Raw genomic sequence first — 25,928 nt, 5'->3', positions numbered from 1 at the left:
CATTTGTTTTTGACCCATGCTTTTTAGCATTAATTTATAATTCTAACACTACTTTTCTTTTCTTTTCAAAAAAAACATTCTAAGGAAACTCAATAAGTGCTTCTCCACATTTGTGGATGACATATTTAATAAATCTATTGGTTTAGATTAGTGTAGCTAATCTATGCCAATTTAAGCATGACAATTTTTGCCATAATTCTAGCCAAATGCCCAATCATTGACTTAATTCAGACACTTGTTGCCATAAATCTAGCCAAATTCCCAAAGTCATTGACAAAAACCAGTTGAGCTAAACCTTTGGGCTAATTCGAGCACCACTTGACATGTTCTTGCTTAAATGTATGCATTTTATTTCGTTACATCTTTCTCTCTTTCAGTTATTCTTTTAGCCTTTTGTAACTTTGCTTCTATATATTAGATATTTTCATTCTATTGTGAACATGGCTATAGGATCTATCTTAGCTTATTTTATCTATCAATTAATTATGATTTGTGTATTATTGCTAACTATTAGTTATTAGTTTTTGCTAAAAAATTGAAGATTTTCAATTTCCCTATCTATTGTTTTGGATATAATTTTAATAGTCTTGGTCACTTTTAGCTATGTGCTTGTGTTTTTAGCAATCCATAATTATACAGTCCAATTAAAGAGCTTATATAAAAAGCAAGGGAGCTTAAATACATGACCAAGGAGCTTAAAGAGATGACCAAGGAACTTAGAAAAGGGTATCTCACTCTACATACTCTACCAACCATGAACTAGTGATGAGTAGAACATAGTCCTAAGTTTATTTTTGATAGGCTATGACATAATGTAACTGTCAAAGAATAGAAACTCTACAAAGGGAGGTCTTGATTTGGAAGAGATGACACCCTTGTACATTTAAAATGACCAAAATAATAGACCATTTATAAAAGCATGCTGATGTAAAGACATTTGTGTATACAAGTCAAGCTTCCAAGTTTTCACTTTAAGGACAAACCAGAAGCATTGTTTGGAGATCTAGATAAGAATTCAAGTTTGAGAACTTTTTCTTGATAACTTCATTATATGGATATACATTTTTAGATATTAGCAAGGTATTTCCATTTTTGTGCATATTATCATATATTTTTAATAAGGGGACAAACAAGATGCTCCCAAGTATGCTTGAATTTAATTTTCACATTTATCAATGTTTTTATCTTATTTTAGGATTTTCCCCATGTAACTCTAGAGGTAAGATTTGAGCAAGGGATAAAAAAGTAAATCATTTGAAATTCCCCCATAAACAAAACTAATTTAATAACAATGGAAATTACAAATGATCATAAGGTTTGAATCCATACCCTTTTCAATTTGATTACATTGTCTAACTAGCATTGAATATTTTGTTTTTTTTATAGAAAAAAGTATTCTTTCTTACCATAAGGTGACACACGAGAAAGGGTTGAAGATGAAACTTATCAAAATTTCTACATGTACAATAGGTGGATACAACAACAAGTGTTATTAGGTGAATAATATTTCTTTAACTAAGTGATGGGTAATAACCATCAAGATTTAGGTGCTTCTATAGGAGTTTGTAACCACCCATATTGACCTTAACAACCATGGCATCTTCCACTAATTAATGGTTCCCTTGGAGAGTGACGTTGACGTGTGGGAGACAAACATGGAAATGTAAATGTATAAAATGGTATCTAACTCTACATGCTATGCCAACCACGAATTAGTGGTGAATAGAACATTGTCCTATGTTTATTTTTGATAGTCTATCACATATTGTATCTGTCAAGGAATGTAAACGCTACAAAGGGAGGTCTTGATTTGGAAGAGATGGCACCCTCGTACATGTAAAATGACCAAAGGAATAGAGCATTTATACAACCATGCTGATACAAAGACATTTATGTATGAAAGTCAACCTTCCAAGATTGCACTTTAAGGACAAACTAGAAGTATTGTTTGGAGATCTACATAAGAATTCAATTTTGAGAACTTGTTTCTGGATAACTTCATTATATGGATACAAATTTTCATACATTAACAAGGGATTTCCATTTTTATGCATCTTCTGCTATTTTTTTAATAATAGGATAAACATGATGCTCTCAAATATGCTGAAATTTAATTTTCACATTTATCAATTTTTTTATGCTATTTAGGATTTTCCCTATGTAACTTAAAGGTAAGAATTTAGCAAGGGATGAAAAAGCAAATCATTTGAAATTCCCCCATAAACAAAACTAACGTAATGCCAAATGAAATTACAAATGATCATATGATTTGAATCCATAACCTTTTTAAGTTGGTTACATTGTTTAACAAGCATCGAATATTTTGTTTTTCATAGAGAAAGGTATTCCTTCTTGTTACAGGGAAAAGTGTCTATGCATAACTGCTAATCCCACTAAGGCGAGTAGCTACCTTAGAAACAAAAAAAGTAAAACTAATTTCGTTTTCCTTTATGAAAGATAGATGAGAGAAGAATAAAGGAGACCAACCTCTGTCTTGTGCTTGGTTCCTTGCTTGATTCCTCTCTCTTCTGATAGTCCTTTGGTACTTGCTTTCTTATATACCCAGCTTCACAGAGTACCTATAGAATCAAAGAAGCATAAAACTATACGAGAACATGGATCTATTATCATAAACAATCTAGGATCAGATGTAAATTGACCATACAAATGCACAAAACATAAATTACACAAGAGTATGGAGGAAAACTCGAATAGCTTTATTGATAATCAAGAAAGAGCCAAGAGAGTTACAACCAGTTGTTCTGACCCAGCATCATCCTCTCAGCAAGTAAGCCCTTCTTCACCTCATGCAAAGCTTAGATCACCCAACACTATGATGTTGCCTCAAGAAACCAACAGCAATTCCTTACAAGATGCAAAATTCTAGCCTCTGGATCTCTGGGATGAGGGATCTATATATAGATGTCTGCAAGGGAGACGAGTCAGCTTGTGATTTGATTAGTGTCTTCCCTCTGATAGTTCTTGCTTCCACTCATAGATTGATGATCTCTTACTCATCCCTAGTCGAATTCAGAAAGGCAAGTGTCACAGGAGAAGTTTCTGGAAGATTCCATGCTTCTCCACCTCGCAGATTGACGCTGCCATTTGTCTCTTCTTGCCCATCGCACCCCATAGAAGGGCATTTTGAAATGAAATGCACCCACTGTGTGTATTTAGGTGAGATGCAACGCACTTTGCCTATGGAGCAGGTGAAATGATCTAGTTTTTACCAGTTCTGAGTAGTTTTTCATGGAGAACTTCTGGGAGAAGCTATAATCAGTTGACCTTATTCTTTTAGGGGTTGGAACAACACTTTTAGGGACTTAGGAGCCCTTGGTATATGGAAATTTTATTCTTGGGGTTGCAGTGCCCAAAAATGTCTATAACAGTTGTCCCCTAAATCATGAGGTCGTTAATCTTTTTGATGTCGGGAGAAATGCTTTATCATGAGGATCCGAAGTTCTTTCAAGCTGGAAGGAGACCTGTAATAAGATACAATACAATACATTATCTTCATAATATTTTCATGATCTAGCTGAGGCGGGCATTCCCATGCTCAGATTTATAAATTCATTTTCACGTACATAGGACAGATAATCGTCTGGGTGTAGAATGATGATTCTGGAGGAGCCATCATCCCATAGATTGGATGATTATCTGTGCAGCAATGATGTACATTTGATGTCTTTATTTTCCTGAATATATATCATAGCCCGGATGGATGAAACTAGATCCGGGGTCTTCAATCTCGTTCGATCTTCACTCAAAGTACAAGTCGATCCATGTAAGAGATGTTTTGGAGTCGAACATGGAAAGACATCACTTGATTACCAGCCAATGATGTAAGTTGTTAATAGGTGCGAGAGGAATCACCGATAATGATAATGATCCTCAAGGTATTGCAGTACAATTCACGTGGTGTGAATAAGGGACTTGGCATCGAACACCACGCAAAATCTTTCGGTCGAAGGCCATTGATGTAAACCTGTCGCTGGAAGTGAGAAACTTGCCATTGAGGCATGCAAGCTTCAAAGTACTGAGATGGGTGTTCCTAGATCGACTTCTTGGATAATGAGTTGATGTCGACAAGAATCGATCTATCATAGGAGGGCCTTAATGAATCCCACATTAATGACATGGAATGGAGAAAATGATTTTAATGGAGGTGAAAACGATCTGGTGATATAAGGTTCAAGGTGGCGGTCATGAAAGAATGGAGCGTAAATGTATTGCAGCGGGTGAGACACAGGTGAATTCTCTGAGTGACTTCTCTTGAACATATCGGTGACACTGACATGATGGATTGGTAGAATTAACCCCAAATGTGGATGGTGTGATGTGACCATGGTGATGTGACTGGTGAATGAAACAACCCAACCCGACTTGGATGCGAAGTGAAAGTGTCATGTTCAAGAGCGACTTGCTACCAACAAAGTTTCTTCAAGTTTTCTTCCCATCTTTTCCCCAGTCATTGCTGACCAGTATCTCTTTATTTTTATCAAGCTTGAGGAGGATAACATATGCTTGTTCTATAATTTTCCCTTCGGGCAAACCCATCGCTATGTTTTAACGAGCCTAGTGATAGTGAAACGCGTTCTTGTCTACTATGGACAAGTTTGTCGCTATTAGGTTTTAATGAGTTTAACGACAAAGATAACTCCATCCTTTTCAATTTTAGAGAGTCTAAAAAGGGACGTAAAGGAAACTCCAAAAATCATTTTTCGTCATCTAATCCCTTAAGTCCGAAAAAGTATAAAACAATACAGAAGGGATGAATTTTCGATACTTTTAACGAGCCGAACAAAACAAGTGCTCGATCTTTTTGTGTAATAATCCCTCAAGTCCAAAAAGATTAAAATCTAAAGGAGGGATAGCACTTCCGGTCCCTTTAACGAGCTGGAAAGGCCAATGGCTAGGCAATCTTTTCATATTTTACGAGTCAGTTGAAAAGAGCTTAAAGGAGACTCGTCTTTGAGGAACGAGTGATAAATTTGGGTAGTAGCTGATTCTAGGTAAGGTTTGGAATTTTTCAATCATGGCAGTGTTACAAGGATGGCTAACAAGATCACTCTTCGCAGTTGTTCCTCAAAAGGGGTAAACAATCAAAAGGAGGTGAATGATCGGCCAATACATAGTGGAGGTGATGATGAGAACACGACCAAGGATTTAAAGGCTGAAGTACTACATTCACGACGGTTATTTACTAGAAATTGATTCATTTTTTTAATGAGCTTAAACACTGGGGGAAACATTTGCTCATTGCTTATGTTTATTTTTTAACGAGCATGAAGTCCGCGTTAAAACTGCTCGATATAACAGTAATTTCTTGACTTTACCATTAATAGCTTTTTTCTTTCAAAGACTGTACTGCATGCTCAATTGCTTCATCAAACTAGTTAGAAATGAAAAATATATGTTTGAAAAATGCGTTAGGACAGTAATATTTTACTCGAATTACGTAAAAAGTAATTTAAAAGTGCTTTTACCTCTCATTTTACCATTTCATTTGAACTCTGGCTTGTTGGAGCTTTGGAGGTGCTTTTCCCCTTTGATTTTCACCAGCTGATTTTGGGAGATTCTGTGGACGATTTTCGACACCGTCTAGACCAGGTAGGAGCTAAACCTGAGCTCTTTCATTTCATCATTTCCATTTTGCATTCTAAGCCTGACTTCTTGTTTTTCTAAGCCTCTAGGGTTTGAAAAACTCACCCTGGCTCCATCGCACCCTTTCTGCATCGAAAGGTGCATTGTATGTTAACCTATTTACTGGGCAGTTGACATGCAATGCACCCAGGACTAAGCTGGAGGTGCGATGGGCGCAAGGAGGGAAATCTATGCACAGTTTTTGATGGAAACTTTTGCCTGTTTCTCACCAAATTATGATCTAATTCTTCTCTTGTTTGCTTTCAGAGATTTATTGGAGTAAGATGACTATTACATGGCGAGAATGTGAGCATGAAGAAGAGGACATGCTTGCTTTACATGGTCCGATTACAGTAAACACACTGCGGAACTGTGGCCTATTGAAGTTTTTCCACATCTCTAGCATGAGACAACAAATCAACTTGCTGCAGTATTTGTTCGATGCTTGGGATCCTACCAGCCAGGTGTTCCAGATTAGGGGAAAACCCATCTCCTTGACTATAATGGACATCTATTTTTTGACCGGCTTATCGAGGTGGGGTGCCCCCATCTCTTTATCAGGTTCGGCCATGGAGGTGAATCTGTGAGAGATTATGTTCGCAGGTATTGCAGAGAGGGATCTCAGCTGAGTAAAGATGCGAGATCATCATCCAAGATGTCACTGACAGGTCTTTGAGGACCATTCTGTTCACTTTTGGTAGGATGGCTGGTGGTGCGGCTCTTCATGTGGCCAACCGATCTTATATACAGTACACCTTGGAATGTCTTGAACCGAAGGCGTTCAACTGGTGTGACGCAGTACTCCTTGTGATGAAAGAACAATTGACCAAGGTGAAAAGCGGTAGACTGAAGAACTTTGGATATTGTTCTATTTTGACCACCTTCGCCTTGGAAAAGATACCATTGATGCAGTCGCAGTATATTGCACTTGGTTTAACTCCAACGACTTAACCACGCATGAAGAGATGGGTCGACCATATGTCTAGGCATGTTGGTCAGTCTCAAATTTCCTTTTCTGATACTTTCTTCAGGTGGTTTGATCATCAGGAGATGGTTTATTTTGAGTATCCATATGCTGGTATGGACTTCCGAGGTGACCCAAATTTGGTACTGCCGGCTAGCGAACAGTGGGGTGCCATTGGTAAATTCTTGACCATTTTTCTGTTTATCGTTTTTCTTTTATAATGTCCTCATGCTTTACTCTGTCAAGACTAATCAGAACTCATGTGCTCATGTAGATGTTGGTCCCGTTCGACCAGTAGTACGCCTGAGAGTGCCAGCTGCCGCCCCAGCAGGAGAGGCTGTGGGAAGGGCTATCATTCGCGACCTTGATGTAACCGAGACTCTTTCAGCATTACAGGATCAGGTCGAGGGCCTCACTCTCGGTATTCTAGATGTGAGGACTCATGAGCTACCTTTGAAGTTGCAGCGACATACTACTGGCATGCCAAGTCGATGGACTAGGCTTTTACGCATGATTGCACAAGTGGTGACTTGTTATCACCAGCATCATTAGACTAGGGTGCGCCCTAGCATTTTGAGTTTTGGGTCATTTGACCAATTTTGTCTTGGTTACAGAAAATTATGTGTAAACCATAAACAGTTATATATATATATATATATATTTTATTTTCGGAGTTTTATTTTGGTTAAGTTACATGATCCTGATGCAAATATTGATGAAATGCTTCTTTTTATAAATGTTGCAAATGTCTATCTAACACATAATTCTCTAATGAGTCAGTTAATGTGTTTAAGCTTCTGGAAATATGCTGATATTGAATAAAATGAAATTGCCTTTCCAAAATCTTGACCCTTAGGAACATGCGATAGATAGCTGGATTTCAGACGGAGTAGATACCGGTGAGTTGTAGTATGACGAGTTGTGAGTCTAGCCTAACGACTAGTCGGCGTATGCCATGTGTGATGGCATCAGAGAGAAGTTCTATCAACGTGCTATATTTAGCGATGTTATTCGTTGATCGACCAATACATACCCCTCTGAAACTTACTAACTCTCCACTTGAGTCAAAAATGGCCCAGGCCGCAGAAGAGAGGTTCCGCGAACTACGACTTGCTCCATCGGCATATCCATCAAAAGATTCCAATAGGTTCGACATTTGCAAAAAATGTAAAAAGCGGATTTACTTGACCAAAAGAAATACTTTAGCGAAAACAAAAATGTAACAAAAGCATATAGGTTACCACACTGAATCATGCATAGTAATGCTTAAGGTACAGCCCATTACGAGGTCATAAAGCAAGACCAAGTCACCTTCTGAGAAGACACGGGGTTTGATATTCTTGTCGAACTGCGCCTTGACTCATTTCTTATGGGCTTCATTAGCCAAAGCGGCATCACGACGGGTTTCATTCAATTGGATTAGTTCCAAGAAACGAGCCTCCTCTTCTGAAGTTTCGGGGAGAAGGTCGATTGCGAGGTTGAGGGACGAGATTTCACACTGAACTGGTAAGATTGCTTCTAGGCCATACACCAGTTGGAAAGGTGTAAACCCGGTCGCATTCCTTACCGAGGTTTGGTATTCCCACAAGGCTAAGTATAGGATCAGGCGCCAACTCCTTTTGTGGACTCCAATCATCCTTTGCAGCATGCGCTTCAGGACCTTGTTGATTGCTTCAACTTGTCCATTGGCCTGTGGGTAGTATGGAGTAGAGCTGTCATGGGACAACCCTAACTTGACAACTAATTCAACCATCATGTGATTGCGAAAATGCGATCCATGATCTATGACTATAGCCTATGGAACGTCGAATCTGGCGACTACATGATTAAAAAAGAAAAGGGCAGCTATTTCACCAGTTTTATCTAATGTGGGCATCGCCTCGGCCCATTTGGTAAAATAGTCCACTGCGACTATGATATACCCATGCCCACCAGTCGAGGTGGGGTTACATGTCATGAAATCGATGCCCTATTTGGCAAATGCCCCAACAACAACTATTGGCTGCAAAGGTGCGGGTGGTCTTCTGGTTTTGCTATCGAAAATTTGATAGGCATGGCAACTTCTGACTGCGGTTATGCAATCTTTGAACATTGTTGGCCAGAAGTATCATGCTCGTAAAAAACTTTGCACCGTAGTGTAACTCGATTGATGCCCCCTGTTGGTAAGGTAAATCCCCTCTGCGGACAGAGGCGATCCCACTAGCCTATCACAGAACTAGCCACAAACACACCACACTGCTACGCAAGTTCCTAGTTATGCATCAAAGGTGAATCAAGAAGACTAACCTAGAGTCCAACGCTATGATTGAAGCAGAGTTGATATTCTCGATCCCTTGCTCCAACAGATCATAACGAATACCTGCACATGCAAAGGAAGAGACGGATACCAACATAAAAACTACTAAGGCACAACTATATTTCAGTCAGAAAGGAAATAAATCAACATATCACCATGACAGATAATGAGATTGGAACTATAATAGCAGTCGCTCATCAATTAATAAACAGGAAAAGTTACAACCATTGTTCTGACGTCGACCCTTCTCCTGGCTGGGTGAGTAACTATATGTGTCTTGACATGCATCTCCTCTCCGGCAGCATAACCTCTCTAGCACTCATTAGCATTCTCTCCATGACCAATAATCATCACTACTATCTCTCAATCACCAAATCATTAGCATAACACTAACACCAACACTCTCGCACTAGCTTGTCCAATGCATAATGACAAGCTTATATAGATGGAGAAGGGAGGAGGATGCGATGAACCGGGACACCTTTCGTGGAATTAGCAAAAGCCATAAAGATGGATAAAGCTCGACAAAAAACTGATTTTCTATCCTCAGAAAAGCTCCATGTAATGAAGGAAACAATAGTCGGACGTGCATTAAGGCAAAAAGCACGACTAAATTTGGTTGGCGCGACTGTTGCTCTAAGATAGAGCGCCAATGGTCGCGCCCTCTTATGAGGATCTCCATTATTGGCGCGGGTAGGATACTGTGGACTTGCGCCAATGGAAAAAGAGCACTTTTTAGGGATGATCTGCAGAAGGTGTCTTCAGGGAACATGGAGTACATACTCAGGGGAACATAATGCAAGTGTTTTTAGACTTTGTCACTTCTTATAACTCCCGGGATGGGTCCTCCAAGGTACGACAAGAGGAGTAATAGGGATGGTGACAAATTACTGTGTAACAGATGCCCCCTAAAGCATGAAGTCCGAGAGGTGGAGAGGGGTGAAATGCTTTACAAGAACACACACAGAGGAGCACACAAGAGCACATATAGTTACTGCCGCTGAGGAGCTGTATTAAGAGACATGACTGATAGTTCAATTACAAGATGTACGTGGTATGGTCACAGCCATCCATAAGAGAGTACATAAATAATCTGGATCCATAGTATGGACACAACCATCTGGTTAGGATCAATGAACTGACTCAGGTATGGTCGCAGCCATCCAGTGAATGAGTCAAGTACCAAGAATCATGCCTGGATTACAACAGACACAATCCAGGGTCTTGCGCTCCATCTCGACCCGAACAAGAGTACAAGTCCAAGCATGTTAATATATGAGCTGAAGTCGAACATGCATGAACATCGCCTGATTACCAGTCATTGATGGAAACTGTTAACAGACGCGAGAGGTACCACCAATAATGACAATGGCCCTCAAGGTACTATAGGTACAATCTACGGCGTGTGAATCAATGAGCTGAAGTCGAACACCCGTAGAATCATTCGATCGGAGGCCAATGATGAAAACCTCACGTCAAACACGAAAAACCTACCATTGAGGCATGCAGGCTCCAAGGCACCGGAAGGGAGTCTCTAGGTCAACTTCCTGGATAATGAGCTGAAGTCGACAGGGAGTGACCTTGATTGAAGGCGGGCCATAATGTTTCCCACATCATCGACACGAGACAGAGAGATAATGTCGTGAATCAAGACTATCAGAGGGAGGTTGTATATTTACATAGGTCAACTTCTCTCGAACATATTGGCGGCACATTAACGGAATTGGCAGTATTCGACATCAATGTATCAAAGGTCATTATGACGAGGCAATGAGTGAATGAGAGGTCAAATAGGGTACCCAAATCCATGGAAGCAAGTGAAAGATATGAGATGAAATATCCCCACCCTGGACACGAAAGTAAAAAGTGCCATGTTCAAGAGCGACATACTGCCGTTACGGTAATAATTATGGTTCAAAGAATTTTATTTTCCCCCACCATTTCTGGCGAGTACCCCAGTTATTTTTAACAAGCTTGATGGGGATAGCATATGCTTGTGTTGTGACAAAATACGATGTCATTAAGTTTTAACGAGTCTGACAAAGGAAGAACTCGGCGTCTTTTCTTGTTTAGAGAGTTTGAAAAAACAGCAGAAAAGGAAACTCCAGGGATGTCCTTTTTTGTACAGTTGTGTCTCTCGGGCCCGAAAAAGTATAAAATAATACCCGAAAGAACCGCCCGATCATTACGATCGAGGAGTACTTTTCATGATTAGTGACTTCGACCTGAAAAAGTAAAAAAGCAGTCAAAACCACGTCGTTTCGTAACCACTAACGAGTTTGAAACGACAAAAACCCGGTAATCTTTTTATGTTTTAACGGTCGACAAAAAGAACTTAAAACGACCACCCCTTATCACCATTTAACGAGTCAAGAGGAGCGACTCGGCAATCTTTTCCTCTTTAAATGGTCAGAAAAGAGCTAAAAGCGGACCTCCATTTTTATTTTCTTTAACGAGTCAAAAAGGGAAAAATACTCGGCAATCTTTTCATATTTTACGAGTCAGAAAAGAGCGTAAAGGCGACTCGTCCTGAAGGAACGAGTGGTATAAAGGATAGCAACTGGTTCCGGTAATGGTGGAACTTACTCGAAACATGTAAAGGTTAAGAGGCTGGCTAATAAAACCACTCATCGCTGCGGTTCCTCAGGAAAGGAGAAACAACCAAGTGAAAGCATATGATCGGCCAAAAAGATGGTGGCGATGGAATGAAACAACCAAGGCTCATCTAGCAGAATTTAGCGGATAAAAGGCAATCACGGGATGTAAATCAAGTATGGGTTCATTTTTACACAAGCTTGAACCATGGAGAACTTTGCTTGGATTCGGTTTCATGTTTACACAAGCTTGAAACAAAAAACTATGCTTGCTATAAATTTGCATGCCCCCAGCATGATAATGCAAATCGAGGTACATGCCCCCCAAGCTTCATGGCATTCACGGAGTGGATGGAATGAAGGTTCACTCTCGAGATCTGTGAAAGACTCGACTTGTATTTTATGAGATCTTAATCAAAAGACTCGATTTGGAAAGTGAGTTGTTTCATTTTTTTAATGAGGTTGACACAGTAAAAGAACTATCCTCATAACCCTTATTTCATTTTTTAATGAGCTTGACACAAGATCAGGAACTATGCTTGGCTAGACCGAGTTTCATTTTTTAAGGAGCCTGACATAAGAAAACGAACTGTGCTCCGCAGACCTTCATCATAATGAACAGGAAGTCGGGGCTTCCAAGAGTGCCTCTCCCGGTGGGAGGTCAACATCTCGGAAGTCAGGACCCAATGCCCCCAGGACACTATGTACGACGGCAACATCGCTGGATACAGGCATGGGATAGGTGGCCACGTAGTTGACCTGCGGTGGGGCAGATGCAACTGGTGGATGACAACCAGGAGGGGATGACGACTGCGTAGGAGGGACCCGTGGACGAACGAACGATAATTGATCGATAGTCACAATTCTTCCATCGTGTGGAAAGAAAACCACATGGAAAAGTGAAGAGACAAGGGCCCCCATGGCATAAACATAGTCACAGCCAAGGAGAAGATTGAACTCTAAAGCACCTTGGGTAACCCATACGTCTAGATAGACGGTCTTGCCTCCCAAAGTAATAGGGAACTTTGGAAGGAGCCCTAATGGTTGGCTAGTTCTTCCGTTAAAAGCAGTCAGATTCGATGCTACGGGCACAAGCTGTGGGGAACCCAAAGCTTGCCAAATAGTGGCAGACAGAAGACTAACAGATGCGCCCTCATCCAAGACAGTGCCAGGCATTGCCTTGTCATAGGTGTGTACCGTGACCCAAAAAGGCACATGAGATGGGAGGCGGAAGGTAGTCAAACTTCTCTAGTCGAAGGAAGCGACTGAACTACTTGGTGGGGGAATCGTATGATTGCCCCCCTGCTCGAGAGAGAGTGCAGTAGGACTCTCAGGTGTAGGGGTATTTCCAGATGTAGGAGAATCTGAGGAGACGAGAAGAACAGGAGAATGATGCGCTTCCGAAATAGAGTGGTCGACGGGTGGTGAACTCGAGTCGACACTCTTTCCAACCAATGGTTGGTCTGGAACAGGCTTGGCAGAGCCAGATTCAGGAAGAGGAGGCTGGACAAGAGAGGAATGTTGGTTGATTTCTTTGTCAGCAGGGGAACGTTCTGCAGTTGCAGAAAGACGTTGATAACCAGTAGGAAGTTGGGTTGAGGGAGCTGTAAGACTTTCCAATACAATAGTGGCTTTATCCATGAATGGACAAAGGTGAAGGGGATGATTGCCTTCACAAAGTTTACAAGGGATTCGAATCTTCTGTTTTCCCTTACCGTTTCCAGGTGATAAGGTAACATCTCCATGATCTACATAGGACGATGCAGGGCGGTCCAGATCATGAGACCATACTTCTAAAACTCTGGGAATGCCAGGACAATCGCGGAGAAGGTGGTCTTCCTTGCACAACTTACAAGGAAATTTGACCTTCTGCGGAGGAGCACAAGGTGGCTCGACTTGGGTTATACCTTTAACCTCTGGTTTAGGGGTCTTCTTCTTCTTTGTCTTCTTCTTCTTTTTCTTCTTAGCCACCTGGTTAGTTGAATCCAGAGGTTCACCAGGCGAAGTAGAAGATGAGGACGCAGCAGTAGGCGAAGAAGGGGAAGGGTCTACCTTGGAATCAGCAAGACGTTGTTCGGGTGGAGGAGGTGGTTGTGGACTTGAACTGAATGGAGGAGCACTAGAGGGTCTCTCAGGCTCCTTCCCGGTAGATGGCGGGTAATATTTTGTTCGAGTACTGATATTTATGGGTATCGTTCCAGCCATAAACACTTGAGAACCAATGGAAGAGGGAGGTTGAGATGGGTCAGCCACCATTTGAGTTTTTTGAGTTTGTTGTGAGGGAAAGGGTTCTTTAAGCACCACAGGAGTCCCGGGAGTGCCTTTCAACAAACGACTAACTTCGGACCGCCTCGGGCAATCCTTGGTATAGTGATCCTCATCGCAGATAAAACAAGGATACTTGGGTTTGCGTTTAGTGCCGTCCTCGGGTTGAGGTTTTGGGGCTTCCTGTTTAGGTTGATCTGGCTTATTCTTCGGTTTCCCTTTCTTCTTTGCTTTCGAGGCTTTGTTTGCCGTGGTGGTTTGGACGACATTGACCTCGGAAGTAACATTCGAAGTGGGTAGTACTTGGGAGGTGGGTATTACCTCGGAAGTAACATTCGAAGTTATCGCACTTGAGACTACCGAGTTTGAAAACAACCATACAGGTAAACCAATGGCCAACCCAGGCAAAGACAATGTTGCGATATACTGAACACCAATATTTCCAACAGAAGGAAATGGGCGAGGGTACCCATCAGGAGGAACACCTTGGCCGGTGGGCATCGGAAAGGCTGCCATTGAACGAGAAATAATCCTACTCAAGCTAACGCAAACAAAATCTAATTGGGTAATGTTATCGTGGCCAATAAATTTTAAGACACTGAACTTAACCTTTTCATTTTTTAAGAGTCGAGAAAAGGGTAAAAGATGACTCTAGTCTCCTTCGAATATTTAATGAGCACGAAGTGACAAGACGCTCATAGGCACCTTTTCGTTTAGGGAGTCCGAAAAGGATCAACAGTGACTGCTCTGGAATTCTAGGTAGAGGGTGTGCCAAACTTTTCGCAAAACCACAGAATACTTTTTAGGGTACGGGTGGTCGATCTTCGTGAATGCTGTGTTCACTGCATTGCGAATCGTAGGGTGGCTGACACGGCTTCCTATGGATAAAGGCTTTATTCCTATAGGGGTCTCCCAATATATACTCGACGGTACGTGGGAGCACAGTCCGTATTGGCAGCTACCGTTTCACCGTGGAGGAATCACCCAACCACTCGACGATAAACTGCCAGGTTTAACGACGTCGGAACACGTCTCTAACCTAGACCTCTAGAGTGTTTGCGTTATGTTCCAATGCGTTGTTATGTTCATTGAGTTCATTTTAAAGTTTATCTTTGATTATGTTTCAGTTTTTTGGTCCTACCGTATGTGATATCTCGAAAACTTCTTACATGCACACTATATGCCGAAATTAAATCATTTGATTCGATGAATTCTATCTACAGGAGGGTTGAGATCTTTTTCACAAACGAAATGATCACTTCAACAAAGAACAAAGATCCTAATGCAGCTAAGAACAAGAAACGAAATTTTGTCTTTTTCTTTTTAATAGCAACAAATAACAATAAATGCTAACTACTATAATGCAAGAGATTTTTTTGTTTTTCTTTCCTTTAAGATGGCATAATGCATGTAAACAAATTCTAAGAGATATGCACAATCCAAGTTCAGTCAATGAAATAGAACCAATTCTAAAACACAAAATGAACCATGCAAGCAAGGAAAAAAACAAAAACTAGTGAACTTCAAAGAGGCTAGAAGCGAAGCATTCAGAGTATAGAAGATCAAGCTTTAACAAAGCACTGGATAGGTGTAGAACAATCAACAAGCTGACTGGATGATCAAGAGACCGAAACTTCCCACAGAAGGTTAGACATGCAAAGTCACTGGAAATAAGCAAACAGCTGAGGGATACAGGCTAAAACCAGTCAAGCAGAGGTTCAACACAGTTCCAAAGGCTGAAAGAGACATATAAAGAGACTGAATTAGCTTTCCACCCACACACAGGCAAAATTTACAGAGCTGGCGCGACTGTCAGCCTGCAACTTGCGCTACCACAGAATTGGCGCGAGTTGCTTTTGAGCAACGTGCGCCAACTGGCGCGACTGTCAGAGAAATAACCGCGCCAATTAAGCTTGCCAACTAGAAAGATAAAAGATACGACCTCAGGTCGGGTTGACAGTGCTCAGATGGGTCAAACAGTAAAGAATCAACTCAAAACTGACTCAGGAAGCTCATGCACTCAAGCAAGCAGAAGAAAATTAACATGCAAGACAGAAATCAAAGAGTTACTCCCCAGCGGAGTCGCCAATTTGTTGGTAAGGTAAATCCCCTCTGCGGACAGAGGCGATCCCACTAGCCTATCACAGAACTAGCCACAAACACACCATGCTGCTACGCAAGTTCCTAGTTATGCATCAAAGGTGAATCAAGAAGACTAACCTGGAGTCCAACGCTATGATTGAAGCAGAGTTGATATTCTCGATCCCTTGCTCCAACAGATCATAACGAATACCTGCACATGCAAAGGAAGAGACAGATACCAACATAAAAACTACCAAGGCACAACTATATTTCAGTCAGAAAGGAAATAAATCAACATATCACCATGACAGATAATGAGATTGGAACTATAATAGCAGTCGCTCATCAATTAATAAACAGGAAAAGTTACAACCATTGTTCTGACGTCGACCCTTCTCCTGGCTGGGTGAGTAACTATATGTGTCTTGACATGCATCTCCTCTCCGGCAGCATAACCTCTCTAGCACTCATTAGCATTCTCTCCATGACCAATAATCATCACTACTGTCTCTCAATCACCAAATCACTAGCATAACACTAACACCAACACTCTCGCACTAGCTTGTCCAATGCATAATGACAAGCTTATATAGATGGAGAAGGGAGGAGGATGCGATGAACCGGGACAGCTTTCGTGGAATTAGAAAAAGCCATAAAGATGGATAAAGCTCGACAAAAAACTGATTTTCTATCCTCAGAAAAGCTCCACGTAATGAAGGAAACAATAGTCGGACATGCATTAAGGCAAAAAGCACGACTAAATTTGGTTGGCGCGACTGTTGCTCTAAGATAGAGCGCCAATGGTCGCGCCCTCTTATGAGGATCTCCATTATTGGCACGGGTAGGATACTGTGGACTTGCGCCAATGGAAAAAGAGCACTTTTTAGGGATGATCTGCAGAAGGTGTCTTCAGGGAACATGGAGTACATACTCAGGGGAACATAATGCAAGTGTTTTTAGACTTTGTCACTTCTTATAACTCCCGGGATGGGTCCTCCAAGGTACGACAAGAGGAGTAACAGGGATGGTGACAAATTACTGTGTAACACCCCCCACACACACCTGAATGGAAATCACTCAGGACTTTTTAGGCCTCCTTATGGGTGAGGCACCTCCATAGTACTGTATCGACACCTACGGGAGGTATTAGGCCTATATTTTTGGGTTTGGAGATAGATTATTATATCTCCATACCACGAATTGCTTGAAGATATCGGAAACAAAGATTCATCCACGATAGTTTCTTCGAATGTTTCATCGTTGGATGACGATGGGAGATTGCATAATAGTTCTACGAAAACCAGGGCTTTCTTTGACTTGGATTTTACAAATTCCAGATCAAACTGTTGTAGAATTGCTATCCATTTTGAATATTTTCCCCCTAGCAACTGTCGCGACAATATATAAGTCATGGGGTTGCAATCTGATAGAATGGTAGTTTTTCGAAAGAGGACATAGTGTCGAAATCTCTGTATCGCTTGAACAGCTGCGAGCGCTAGCTTTTCAACATAACAATATTTTCTTTCTGTATCATTTAAGTTCTTACTCAAATAATGTATAGGATTTTCAATTCCATTGTCTTCTTGAACTAAAACCATTTCGATGGTTCTATCTGCTACAACCAGATACAGGTTAAAGTCTTTTTGGTAATCGGGAGCGTACATTAATGATGCTTTCATTAGGGATTCTTTTAAAGCATCAAAGGAAGCTTGCAAAACCTGATCCCATGTGAAGGGCACTTACTTTTTCAATAGACATGTATAACCTTTAGAAAGTTCAGCGTAATTTGGAATGAACCTCCTCAGAAAGTTTGCTTTCCCTTGGAGTTTCTGAATCTGAAGCAAAGTCGAAGGTGGAGGCAAATTTATGATTGCCTAAAGCTTACATGGGTTGGGACGAATCCCATCCTTTGAGACTACAAAGCCAAGTAAATGACCAGAACTGCCACAGAACACACATTTGTGTGAATTGAGCCGTATCTTGTAGTGTTGGCAACGTAGAAATATCGCTCTTAAATGCTGCGGATGATCAGTCCGCTTTCGCGAATGAGCCGGAAGGTCATAGAGATATGGTTGAACGATGTTTTTGATGTCATGGAAGGCATAATTCATTGCCCTCTGAAATGTTGCCCCTGCGTTCTTTATACCAAAGGGTAATTTTCGATATGCGAATGTGCCCCACGAACAAATAAAAGTAGTCTTTGACTGGTCTTGTGGGTGGATATTTATTTGATTATACCCGGAGAATCCATCCATAAATGAAAAGATTCCGCATCTGGTGCACTCATCAATTATCTGGTCAATGAAGGGTGTAGGGTAGTTTTCTTTTGGACAAGCTTGATTTACATCCCTATAATCGGCGCACACTCTAATCGTTCCTTGTTTTTTCATAACAAAAACAATGTTCGATACCAAATCAGTTAGAGGAACCAGGTAAATGAAACTAGCATGGAGGAGCTTTTCAACTTCCGCCTTGATGGCAGCGGCTTTCTTGGGGTGCACCTCTCGTAGCCATTGTCGTACTGATTTGACATCTGGATACATCTTGATTTCGTGTTCGACGATACTCGAGTCAATGCCTGGAATTTCATTATATGACCAAGCAAAGACATCTCTGAATTCGTGAAAAAGAGCGTTATATATTTCCAGTTTTGAAGGAGAACAACATTTGCCAAGATAAATATTCTCTACAACTTTTGTTTTGGTCGAGATATTTATGGCGATAGTCTCTTCAATGTTGGACAAGTTTCGCTCAGAATCCACCGTGTTTACAGTATTTGATAGGAAATCAAAAACTGAAGGATGATGAAGGTCGTCAGGAGTATCTTCTTCACAATCCGGAAGAAGGGAACGATTGTGGTAATCTTCCCATGGTGCCCCTTCAATTACCATTGATTGAACAATTCCTTCGTCGGTGTAATGCACTCTCGACCAAGGATCTGAAGGGGTGCCATATTCCTTAGACCTATCTATCCAAACGCTTGATGAGCGTTTATTTGGGTTTGCCTCCCATGCCAAGAACATTGATTGCTACAATATTTCCATTGGGTTTGGAGGCAGTACCTGCGTATGATCCATGTTTATATCGTTTGATGAGATCTTTTCAATCGAAGATATCATATTACAGGTTCCTACTGATGCTACTTCCGCTAGATTTATTGGAGGTGGAAGGGAAAAAGTTCCCATTAATATAGGGTCTTTTAGTAGGCCTACTCTGATATTTTGAAGCGAATGGGGGCTTCCATGGATCATTGGAATGCTTCCCGTAACTTGAGAACCATTGGGGATGAAGGTTTGTTGATCGACGATTGTAATCCCTCCTTGAAAGGGGAATGAAATCTTCCTAAAATAGGTCGACACAATAGTATCCATAGCATATATCCATGGTCTTCCTAGTAGGATGTTGTAATTGAGGTTTCCGTCGATTACTTCAACATCTATGTCTATTGTTTTTCCCCCTAGTTCAACTTGCAAGTTACTTAGAATACCATATGGGGTATATGCTCGTCTGCCAAATGATTTTAATGTCGTCGAAGATCGCGACAAGGTTGGAGATCCTAAATTTTTCTAGCAACTCATCAACATAATACATGTAGATGCCCCCTCATCAATAATTTTTCGGTGAACGGTTTTGTTGAGGGCTTTCACTTGAACGAGGAAAGCTAGTTGAGCTGCTAACTGAGGATCATATCCTTTATGATTGAAGGACACAAGATTCGAATCCTTTGGGTCTATCCCACCGATGGCTGATAATATAGCCTGCTTTTGGGATGGGCAGTTTTGTAGTACCTCAAGTGTCGACATAGCGGATGGCGATTGGGCCAGATCTTCCACTATATTATAATGTTGTGCTGCTCTAGCACGAGGATTAAATGTCGACTTGTGTACTACTCCCTTTGGCGGTTTTATTGTCAGTTCAGGAATGATGGGCGGTGCAACTTCTGTCAAATTTGTTGTCGAACTACTAGGTTGATCTTTATCCTTGTTGTTTGACAGCTGTGGATTCCCATAATCTTTATTCCTTGTCGATATCAAAGCATCATTTTGCTGTTTGGAAAACTACAACATCAGAACTTGAGACGGGGAAGCATTTCCACTATCAACCAGATTTGTTCCTGGATTTGGAAACAGATTAGTTAATACCGTCGGGGTCTTTGTATTCTTGAAGAATTTTTTAAGATCAGCTTTATACGGACAATCTGATGCCCAATGATCCTCATCGCATATAAAGCATGGATGATTTGGTTTCCTATTTCAAGAAGGGTTTGTAGAAGATTTTTTAGGTGATGATTCCTCCTGTTTCTTCTTCTTCCCTTTGCTTTTCTTCTTGCCTCCTGGTTGCTTGGTTTCTTTGCCTTTATCTGTCGAGACAACATTTACTTCCGAGGCAAGAAGTTCCTCTTTTGCATTTTGATTGGAAATCTTATGGGCCTTTTTAAATGTAGCCTTTTTTGATTTCGTGTCTATCGTGCCAATCACGCCATCGCCGACATGAGAGTCATTGTCTGATTTAGGAGGAGGGACCGAGAATTTTGGTTTGTGAGCGTCAGGTATTTTAGCGTAGAGCGTGCCAGACTAAGTGTAAATCAAGTCTAAATATTGTGCACGAGCAATAACTTGCTCTACGGTGATGACTCCCCCTTTTGCCACATCTTCTGTAATGGAAGGTAACAAAGACTTAATAAACCATTCAACTAAAATCTGATCAGGAACATACGTTTTTACCATTGTACGACGACGTCGCCACTCATGAATATGATCAGATATGTCAGTGGCCGTTGTTTGTTTGAAATTGGTAAGAAGTTCTGTTCCCATTTTGTACCTTATTGGTAACTGAAAATGGGTTAAAAAGGTTGTGGCTAGGGTACTAAAGTTGTCAAACGAAGCTCTGGGCAATTCGATATACCATTTGGCTGCCGAACCAGTTAACGTCCTCTGAAAAATGTGAAGCCTAATCGAATCATCGTTTAGGGTGTTTGATGAACACCACAGATGAAAGGTCATCACATGATTCAACGGATCTTCACCCGGATTTCCATTAAATTTAGGAATATCTGGCAGACGTTTATGCGGAATCGCTGGCCACCAAGGGGCGTAATCGATTGGATCGTTTATTAACCGATTTAGATCTGGTAACTCTAAAGTCACCACGAAGGGTAACTGTTGATTCAGGTTAGGCGAAGCATACCCAGGATAAGATGGAATCACCTGAGCAGTTGGTCTTTGCATACCAGCATAATGCATTTGATGCTGGTAACTTTGGTAAGGTTGGTGGGCATAACCATTGTAGAATGGTTGATTTTGATCGTTTTGAATATACGACTGCCCACTATTTGGAAAGATTTGTTGCTCAGATCCTTGGTATACTTGTTGGAATTGCAGTTGTTGGTATTGCACCAGCCATGGTTGTGAAGCCATGTGCTGTTGCCCGATACTAACTGTTTGACCAAGATGAGGGGTAAGTGTACCTGTTTGGGCCTGTGTCATTCCACCGGTCGGCGATTGTGGTTGAGTCGCAAGGTCAAGAGGCTGTTTCATTACAACTTGAGAAACCTGAGGTTCGCATACAACAGGCAATGCTTGTACTTGTGACACTGTCACAATAGCTGGCGTAGTTGGTATGTTTGACATAGGTAAACATCGTTGCATTGAATATACAACTCTTGGTTGTTGAGGCAGTATCGGCACCCAACCGCTAGATGTAATTCCAGCATAACCTGAATTTTGTTGTGAACTCCCGTATGGCTGTCCTCCCGGAGGAGACAATGAAAGGGTATCCTGCCGCCCATACGGCGGTAATTCGGTACTTAAAGGAATGGTTTGCCCTTGAGGACCGGCCTGCCTAAATTGACATCCTGAAGGATCAATTTGTTGAGACTCAACATAAGAGTTTCTGGATACTATTTTGGATGAACAAACAGGAACAGACCATACTGTCGAAATAGCCCTTGAGTGGGCCCCTTCTAGCGATTGAGAGCTAGTTGGGACAAATGGTATACCGGCGGACATTGTTGGAGTGACAGCAGGAAGTTCTGTCATCGCTGTGTCGGATGACACAGTCATAGATGTCGACTAATTTCTGATGAAGAAGGATACAGAGTGATCCCGACTCCAAATTCTGATGGAGTACTAGATGGAGGATCCTCCACAATCTCTTCTATAGCAATCAGACTAGGTGGAAGAGGTAGACCGTCAGGTCCGTAAAATATTTCTGGTGTTGAAGAAGGTATAGAATCTGCAGCGACAGATGTTTGGGGAACAACACTCTCCGAACCGGTTGTAGATGAAACTGGTTCAGTAACACAAGTGTTTACCTTCAAACTAGGGTCAGAGCTACTGTCCCTCAGTGGCTGCTGAACTTCATCTATAAAGGCAAGGATACCAGAAATGTTTGGAGTAACCGGAGCCTCTGATGGTGTTGGAACACTTGTTCTAACTTTACCAGGAGATTTGGAACCGGTTAAACGAGTTCGCTTTGTCCATAATAGTTTCAATTCCGGAAGCAAAGACGGTTGACTCGTAAGCCTCCGCGAACGACGAGGTTTCAATTCACTTTCTTCCACAGTTGTGGATTACTCGATGAACTAAAAACCAAGGGGAAGTATGTTTCCGAATTAGATGAATTTTAGACGCTTTGACACAACTTGTTTTTTCAATTTTTAAGAGTCGAGAAAAAACAAAAGATGACTCTAGTCACCTTCAATTTTTAATGAGCCTGAAGTGACAAGTGCTTAGATGGACCTTTTCCGTTAAGGAGTCTGAAAGACAACCTGCATTATATCCAAGCAAGCTCAAGATCTACTCTCCCACATTCACTGCTATGCCACACATGAACACGTTGCTCTTGTCAGGGTTAGGAGAAAGTCTGTAGAGCTACCTAAACACCTCAAGGCACTGAGCAACACAGGAGACAGAGTGGATTTCACCTTTACAGAAAATAAGGTCCCGGAGGGTCTTGCGCTTCCTAGTGCAAGGAGATCATTAGCAAATCACAAGTGGGATATCTTTTCCTTGTCGCACTTCCAATGGAAATTCAATTTTCCTTCGGATACCATGCTATTCATTAGTCCGGAAAATGCTTCCATGGCCAACACAAAGAGATAGGGGGACATTGGGTCCCCTTGCCTCAATCCTCTGCCTCCATAGAAGAAGCCATTCAACTCACCATTAATCATAACATAAAACCTGGTCGTAGTAACACACTCCATAATCCACTGTACAACTTTGAAAGGGACTGCTCTGGAAATCTAGGCAGAGGGATTACCAAACCAATCGCAAAACTATAGAATACTTTTTACAGTATGGCAGTCAATCTTCCCAAATGCTATGTTCAGTGCATTGTGATCGATAGGGCGACAGACATGGCTCCCTATGGATAAAGGATTAAGCCTATTTTGGTCTCCCAAAATATACTCAATGGTACGTGGGAGCACAAGTCCGAACTGGCACTTATCGTCTCAAAGTGGAGGAATCACCCAACCAACAGTGAAAACAATAGTTACCAGGCTTTACGACGCTAGAATACGTCTCTAGCCTAGACTTCTAGATGTTGTGCGTTAGGTTCCAAAGCGTTGTTAGATTCATTAAATTTATTTTATAGTTGATCTTGCTTAAGAAATTTGCCTTTCAGGTTCACCGCGTGATGTAGATGTACAATTCCTAAAATGCAATCTAAGATGATAAACAGTCGTTTTATCTTCTTTGTGCAATGAAAATCCTAGCTACTAAGGAAAGCGAGACAATATTCTTTCAACAAAGAGCAAAGAGCACACACTATATGCATTGTCCTAAATCAAACCAACCAAACAGTCTAAATGCAAATGCACATGCATGTATTTATTTTCAGCCTTCTTAATATGTGAATGATAAAAAGAAAGCTAATGTGCAAATCTGAATTATTTTTCAAAGCAATAATTACTAACAAGTTTCTTTTCAAAATCAAAATGGAGACAATGACAACACTTTGCGATTTGGAAATGAAAACTTGCTTTCGACACTAGAAAAACTACTAATTCAGATCAAATACAATAGTAATGGAGTAATCGATTATCAAGAATAATCAGGTCCTCTTCTATTACTAAAAATGACACTTGCGATACTTTCAAATCAAGAAACGACAATACAATTACGTTACTTCTTTGTAAAGGAGAGCTGAAAATGACTCAACAAATACACAAAAACATTTATATTTCTTTGCACAATGGAGGCGTAATATTAGTAAGGAAAGGGGTTTCAAACGGAGATGTACCGACTATAGGGAGCAAAATTCTTGAATAGATCTGAAAAGAGTGAACACAGAAACCAAATTTTAGGAACAATGCCTAGTCTGATGAGCGCACCTGTAATACAGTGAATTTGAAATGCAACGCATCTTCTACACTCGGGAAGTGCGCTGAATTTGAGATTCAAAGAACAAACAGTGCGATGGACTAGGGACGAGACTTTGCTTGGGTTCCGGGTCACAGTTTGCAGTTCAGTTTAGGGATTTTGGCCGAACAAGTGGTAATCAATAAATCAATCACAGGGGTAGATCTAAGGAGGCTACTAGAGCCACCACAAGGGAAATTAGAGAGTTTGTAAATCAGTTGTTTAATTCATAAACAAAACCCAGAGATTGACTGAAGCGACATTTATCTACTTTGCATTTGCATAGCAAATGCAGTTCGAAGGCTACCTAGCTCAACTTCAGGCTCCGTCTGTAAGTTTATAAAGTAAACAAATGTAGATAAACAAACAACCTAGTCACTCCCCAGCGGAGTCGCCATTTTGTTACAGGGAAACGTGTCTATGCAAAACTGCTAATCCCACTAAGGCGGGTAGCTACCTTAGAAACAAACAAAGTAAAACTACTTTCGTTTTCCTTTATGAAAGATAGATGAGAGAAGAATAAAGGAGGCCAACCTCTGTCTTGCGCTTGGTTCCTTGCTCGATTCCTCTCTCTTATGATAGTCCTTTGCTACTTACTTTCTTATATACTCAGCTTCATAGAGTACCTGTAGAATCAGAGCAGCATAACACTATACGAGAACATGGATCTATTATCATAAAAAATCTAAGATCAGATGTAAATTGACCATACAAATGCACAAAACATAAATTACACAAGAGTATGGAGGAAAACTTGAATAGCTTTATTGATAATCAAGAAAGAGCCAAGAGAGTTACAACCAATTGTTTTAACCTAGCATCATCCTCTCAGCATGTAAACCCTTCTTCACCTAATGCAAAGCTTAGATCACCCAACACTATGATGTTGTCTCAAGAAACCAACAACAATTCCTTACAAGATGCAAAATTCCAGCCTCTGGATCTCTGGGATGAGGGATCCATATATATATTTCTGCAGGGGAGGTGAGTCAGCTTGTGATTTGATTAGTGTCTTCCCTCTGATAGTTCTTTCTTCCACTTGGAGATCGATGATCTCTTACTCATCCCTGGTCGAATTCAGAAAGGCAAGTGTCACAAGAGAAGTTTCTAGAAGATTCCATGCTTCTCCACCTCGCGGATTGACACTGCCATTTATCTCTTCTCACCCATAGCACCCCATAGAAGGGATTTTTGAAATGCAACACACCCACTATGTGTATTTAGGTGAGATGCAATGCACTTTGCCTATGGAGCAGGTGAAATGATCCAGTTTTGACCAGTTCTGAGTAGTTTTTCATGGAGAACTTCTGGGAGAAGCTGTAATCAGTTGACTTTATTCTTTTAGGGGTTGGAACAACACTTTTAGGAACTTAGAAGCCCTTGTTTTATGGACATTTTATGCTTGGGGTTGCAGTGCCCAAAAATGTCTATAACACTTCTTACTATAAAGGTGAGAGGAAAAAGGGTTGAGGATGAAGGCTACCAAAATTTATACTTGTACAATAGGTGGATACAACAAAAAGTGTTATAATGTGAATAATATTTATTTAAATAATTTATGGGTACAAACCATCAAGATTTAGGTGCTTCTATAGGAGTTTGTAACCACCCATATTGACCTTAACTATAATTTTATCTTCCACTAATTAATGGCACCCTTGGAGACTGATGTTGACCCGTGGGAGACAAACATGGAAATAAAATGTATAAAAAGGATA

This window comes from Pinus tabuliformis, chromosome 6, assembly GCF_031772625.1.
Source record: "Pinus tabuliformis cultivar Carrire ecotype Pingquan chromosome 6, CPIR1, whole genome shotgun sequence".
Classification (NCBI taxonomy): domain Eukaryota; kingdom Viridiplantae; phylum Streptophyta; class Pinopsida; order Pinales; family Pinaceae; genus Pinus; species Pinus tabuliformis.
Note: the sequence above shows the minus strand (reverse complement) of the source record.